At 37.9% G+C, this 6,197-nt stretch overlaps 1 protein-coding gene across 6 annotated transcripts in view; it reads right to left on the reverse strand.

Moving 5' to 3' along the window:
• Positions 1-6,197, reverse strand: part of FNDC3A (fibronectin type III domain containing 3A) — a 113,623-nt gene that overhangs the window by 105,654 nt on the left and 1,772 nt on the right. For 2 of the 6 annotated variants that reach the window (XM_010835715.1, XM_010835713.1), the window contains exon 1: positions 5,718-6,050. The exons of 3 other annotated variants lie outside the window; for them this stretch is intronic. The gene's annotated coding sequence lies outside the window, so the exon portion shown is untranslated. Of the gene's footprint in view, positions 1-5,650; positions 6,051-6,197 lie in introns of those variants that run through there. One more of the 6 variants, XM_010835716.1, reaches the window with a different exon arrangement.

Here is a 6,197-nt window from a genome sequence, read left to right on the forward strand (position 1 = left end):
ACTTCACTTTCACTTTTCACTTTCATGCATTGGAGAAGGAAATGGCAACCCACTCCAGTGTTCTTGCCTGGAGAATCCCAGGGACGGGGAAGCCTGGTGCTTTGCCGTCTCTGGGGTTGCACAGAGTCGGACACGACTGAAGTGACTTAGCATAACATAGCATAGCATAGCATAATTGATCTCTCTGTTGTATACCCGAAACTAACAATGCATTGTCAATCAACTATACTCTAATAAAAAAAAAGAAATCTTTGGAAAACAAAAAAGAATGGCTATCACAAGCCAACCAAAAAATTTAGAGAATGAAAACATAATAAAAATCACAAAAAATTATGTCTTCACTTTTATTTTTATTTAAGCCAATCTTAAGACAAATGGATTTTGAAGTAAATGAAATCATTACTCCCTTCAAGCTAGATCTCAACAAAAGTACACAGTTGTATTTGACATCTATTCCTGCAAAGAAAGCATATAATTACTTTTTAAAGAAAAGTCTTAACTGTGCTTTAAAATGTACTTAAACATCTGTTTAGAACTGCCAGAGAAGTAGGCAGATTTTTTTTTCCTCCTCACTAGGGAATTGGATTTCACTAAGATATTACTTAAATTGTTCAAATTATTCTGTTCAAATACATGTTAAAATGTGGATTCTGAAGAAGGAAAGCAGAACACGGTGACTTTCAGACATTTTTGATAGAGGCTGATTAACAATCTGTCAAATTTAGAGATCTTTTACACCAAGGTTTATTTCAAAGCACATATCATACTTACTTTGTATTTCTAACAACTAGCACATAAGCAATCTCAAGAAGTGAGGCAGGAAGAGATGGAAGTCAATCAGAATAGTTTCATCTGTAAAATCAGAGTACCACCACATATCTGGCAGTCTATATAGGATTTTAAAAAATATAATCAACTTTCCAGTCAGAGTTCAAGTGGATCTTATTACTATACATACAGAAATAGTCATCTACTTGGGAAAAAAAAAAAAACATAAGGAATTCACTTTTGCATATTTCTATCCCACTGTGGAAAGACTAGCTGAATTTCCTTTGAGTAGATCAGTATTCTCCTGCAAAGAGGAACACAGGCAGTTGGATAGGGACAATGAAAGATTAATAAGAATGGAAAGAAAGCTTTTAAAATGTGCACCATCTATGCCAAGAAGGCAGTTAAAAGTTTTGAGTAAACCAAATGTTTACTGGAATACTATTATTTACAGAACTTTGGAGGATAAAGCTTGAACTCGTGATTTCTGGTCTTACTAAAAAAAGGCTGCACTGCTTCCAATGTAGTAGTATTAATGTAAAAACATATGGTACATTAATACCACCATGGTTTCCAACATCCCTTTGGATGTTCACAATATTTCTGTGGGGAAAACAGGATATATATTACTCTCCATTTTAAGAACTGGGAACCCAAGACTGAAAAAAAAAACACCTAATCTGAAATCATATGGCTAATAAGGGTAAGTTGGAACTAAAATCCAAAGTACTTTATCTCCTATCTAGGAAACGGAAACAGCTGGAATAATGAAGCTGTTTCAAATTCTGACAAAAGTGGGGTGGCAAAGTGAATTGTTAATTTCTCCTTAAAGTGAAATTTAAAAAGCTGAACTTTTATTATGTAGCAATTCACGAAGGCTTGAAATTTAGTTCAAAAGGTCTATAATGCCTTAAAACCGAAAACAGTACACACATACACAAAGCATGGAAAACGCTAGTACAAAAGGGCAAGAGTTAACTTCAGTTTGGGGGTTTTGTTGCTTTGTCTGCTTTTAATGTTTTTAAGAGGAAAAAAAGAAACTCTACTGATTTTACCCAGACAGCTCTCCATCTTATATATCTTTACTTTTCCCAACACCTAATGCTATCTCTGACATATAGAATGTACTGATTCAAAGAAACCTCTCATGCTATATTCTTACTTTCTTGATAAGACAAAATACAGAGTAACCCTAGCCAATTTTATTCATGCAACCATAACCTGAAGCACCACTATTTAGCTGGTAATGGTACATGAAACACAATGTGCTGAAGGAAACAGAACTGCCGAAACATACACCTATAAATTTAGAAACTTCAAAAGAGGTATTTCATGTAGAGGAATCTTCAAAATAACCGATACTTACCCTTTAAATCACTGTAACTTATCTCTAAACAATCATAATGAAAATATTTTAAAAGAGACGTCTAGGTCTTTTTCTCTGCCTCAATCTACATGTGATACAATCTTTTCTTGATGACTCAAGCTCATCAATGTGAATGTCAATTATGTGACTCTTGGAGTTACTGAGGGATGTTGCAACTGCTCTACTCTTTACTAACTCCTCATCAACTACTTTTACAGACGCTGTTTCCTGCTGCCTGCTCCCCAATTGTCATTTGCAGGCCACCAGCATCCTAGCCAAGGCTTCTACAATGACAGCTGTAGTTTAAAATATGTACAACCTGAATAGGCAGTTGATATACTTAGTCTTATACAGATTCTAAATCAAGCCCTGGAGTAGCTATTTTCACTGCTCTAAGGACTAGCTCAAAGGCTTTTCTTCTTTCACTTCCTAGTTGTGAAACTCAGTCTAGGCAGTTGCTAGAAGTCTGGTCACAAAATAACAATTACAATAGAAGTTATTTCTGCATGTTCTCTTTATTTTTATCTTAACATATGGAAAAAGATAAATGATACTCAAAACACACAAAACAACCATGTAGACAAATGATGTAAGGCAGCTCACATTATGTGCTATATGGACAATTAACTAGCCAATTATTAGCCAACAGTCAGCAAAGTAGGCCCGCTGGTCAAATTCTGCGATTGGAAGAAACAAATAAAAAAGGATGTTCAACAGAGACTATAAGTGGCCCACAAGGCCTAAAGTATTAGCTATCTGGCACTCTACAGAAAGTCCGCTGATCCCTGATCTAAGCTATAAACACACACATATAAAATATATAAGCTATTCTTCAAACATAAAGCTTAAGTTATTAATATGTCAAAGTAGATGCAGCACTCTTCCAGTGATGGCTTCACAATGATACGGGCAAACTGTCCTGTCCAGCCCTGCCTGTTCCTTTCTTGACCATGTCTTGGCACTTGGCCAAAATCTTGTCTTTAACCTTCTTTTCATCTTCCTCCTGATACTTACCCTCTCAGACTGGTCTCCTTGAATGTCCTTCCTTTTGCTTGATCCCGAAATCCTTCCTAAGATTCAAGTCTGACTTCTTCTGAATGCCTTCCAGGATCATTCCTGCCTTCAGTAGCCTCACTTTCCTTTAAATTCCAGTCCTTACCACATAATTTAATAAGGCCATCTTGTATTTTTTGTTAAGGATTTCTTGTGTGTTAGTCTAGTATCCCCAACTAGTCTGTAAACTACTTGAAGGAAGGAAACACATCCCATTGCTTTTGTATCCCCACTCTAATAGCTCACCATCGTCTGAGCATGTCATCTCCCCAGAGATGACACATGCAACTCTCTATCTTGAGGAAAAAAAGCCTGAGGCCTGGTAATGGATGATAAGTGACTGGAAATATCAAAGGAAGACACATACAAAGGAACTTGATGTAAGACCATAGATTACACCACAAACTTATAAAGTATATGTGAAAGGTAAAGCAAAACTACCACAGTGGGAGGATGGAGATAAGATCAAGGGATAAGGAGGCCACAGCATAACACTCTGAAATAAAATGAGGCCAAAATATTAAGAAAATACTAAAAGCTCTCAAAACAGGTGAAAAAAAATTGTCTTTCACCATTATTGGTCATTCATTTCTTTCAAGCAAGCAGCTCTCGACACTGATATCCACAGGGGCCATTTTTCTTTTTCTTTTTGCAATGTGATAAACAGAAGCACTGAAAAAGACTCAGTGGAATTGCAGGCAGAGCATTCTAAACCTTTGGATTTACAATATTGTGAATTTATTTGAAATCTGCTAGAGACTGCTCGAGGGAAAAAAGCAATCATTTATCTTTTGATCACCTGGCTAATAAAACTGGAAATCATATGCATAGCCCTACATCATTCTCAAAGACATCATCTAGACTCATTTTCATAGAAAAATGCAACAAGAACATTTAAAAAAAAAAACCTTAGATTACCTCATCAAACTGTACTTTAAAAATACAGGCAAAATAGAAGATGCACAAGCCTTGGGTATATACACATTAAAATATACAAATATTTTTTAAACAGACATAACTATTAACCATCAATCTAAACTAAAAACATAAATTAAATGCTCTTTACCCAAATAAAGCTACTAAAGATGATGAGAATATTAATCATGCATCCCTGTTCTTTTCTGCGTTTTGTAGCCTCTCAATCCTGACCTCTGCCTGGCTGGTCAGAGAAGAGGAAGAAATTTTTTCTTAATCAGTAATAAAATATGCTCAATATTATACCATAGAACTTAAAAAATTAGAACATAATTATTAAATGCAGGAGAAAATAAATCAGCTTTCAGTTACTCATATAAAGGGGGAAAGTGATGACACAGATGACATCAAAAGATAATCCTAAATCTGTTTTTTTGAATGCATACCATTAATTTGGGAGAAGTAAATTACCCCTATGTTTGATTGAAACCAATGTTAACTAGCAGTTAATTTTTCCTAAACAGTCAATGATTTTTGAGGGTTCAGACAAAATGGAAAAAGAGGGAGTTCATTCAGAAGCATACAGGTGGTTAAAAGCAGCCAGCCTGAGATAAAAAAATTTTCAGTTAACCTACCCAAGAAAACTGAGACATGTTCTCTGAAAGGAAAAAAGAAAATTTCATAAAATTTACTATGATAGTGCTAAAATTCAGAAACAAAATTATTTATAAAAATTTTAACAAAAATTTTTTTTTCCTGTCAAGTCAGTACCCTCTATTCCCACTAACTGGTATAAGTGGTGATGGCAAGAATTATCAGTGGGTTAAGAAGCTGAAAGCAAAATTTTAGGCACTACATTATAGAAGATGTGTTACAACCAATCCTTTTTATCACTGTTTTAAGTCCACCATCTGTCTCAGTGTGCACTTTTATCTCATTACTTGAGCAAAATCAAATCAACCGAGAAAATATCAAAAAGGCAGGAGATTCATTTCTCTGGACTATTTTTAGGTGATTTAAAAGCTTACACGATGGCAAGAACTACAGATTTAGCAAATACACAAAAACTAAATATTTATCCAAATACAAGATCATAGCCATAAGACTCAATTAGTTTCTGCCTAACATATGGCTCCAACTCCTGGGTGGCATATGTTTAGCACTAGTGCTGGTACTATCGTGGTGATAAAATATTATAGTAACAGTTCAACTTTTCATTCTTATAGTACAGAAAAAAACCAATTTTGCTTTCAAGAACTAAAAACACGGAAAGCAGCAAAATTGTTTTGCCGCTCAATTTCGAGTCCACAAATTACATGCACATGAGCTTTACAGAGTCAAAAAAAATCCTGTCAGCCTGGTATTCTTAGTTAATAGATGCTCAGACGCAAAGGTGTCCAAAGGAACTTACATGAAATTTCACAAAAGAAAATCCCGAATTTACGATTCCTAGCACCCCCACTATCCATTATCCACCCCCTACCCCTACAAAAAAAATCCCAAGGTTTTTTTTTTTAACGCTAACAGTTTAATAAAAGAACGACTTACATTAATTAAAATAGCCCCTTTTCTGCCCGCGATTTTACGGCTAAATTATGAGTTCATTTTCCTTTACCTAACACATGACGTCCTTCCACCGCCGTGTCAAAAGTTCAAAGATCCAGGTTGTTAAACAGGGCGAGGACTGCAGCCTGGAGTCCAACCCCCCCGCGACTGAACAGGTGGTTAACTCAGCCCGCTGAAGGAACGGCCAGGTACCGGGACCAGCCAAACAAGATCAAACACACCGGGGCGGGTTTTCGAGGTTTGAACCCCAACAGGCGCGGGGGTCTCTTCAGAGGGGCGTTCAAGTTCGGCGGCCGCCGGGCGGCCACAAGCCCGGGCGCTGCGGACGCTCGGCGATCCTCTCCTGGAGGGCTCCGGCACTCGACCCCCGCGCCGCCAGGAGCGGCGCTGCTCGCCGCGGGCCGCCGGCCAGGGGGGGCGGAGGGCGGACCGCCCGCGCCCCCGCGCCGCCTCCGCGGGCTGGTGGCGGGGCCGTGGCCGCGCCCCCGCGAGCGCCTCCCGGAGAGACTGGGGCCCGGCAGGTGCCCGA

This window comes from Bison bison, unplaced genomic scaffold (assembly GCF_000754665.1).
Source record: "Bison bison bison isolate TAMUID 2011002044 unplaced genomic scaffold, Bison_UMD1.0 scf7180017864048, whole genome shotgun sequence".
NCBI lineage: Eukaryota > Metazoa > Chordata > Mammalia > Artiodactyla > Bovidae > Bison > Bison bison.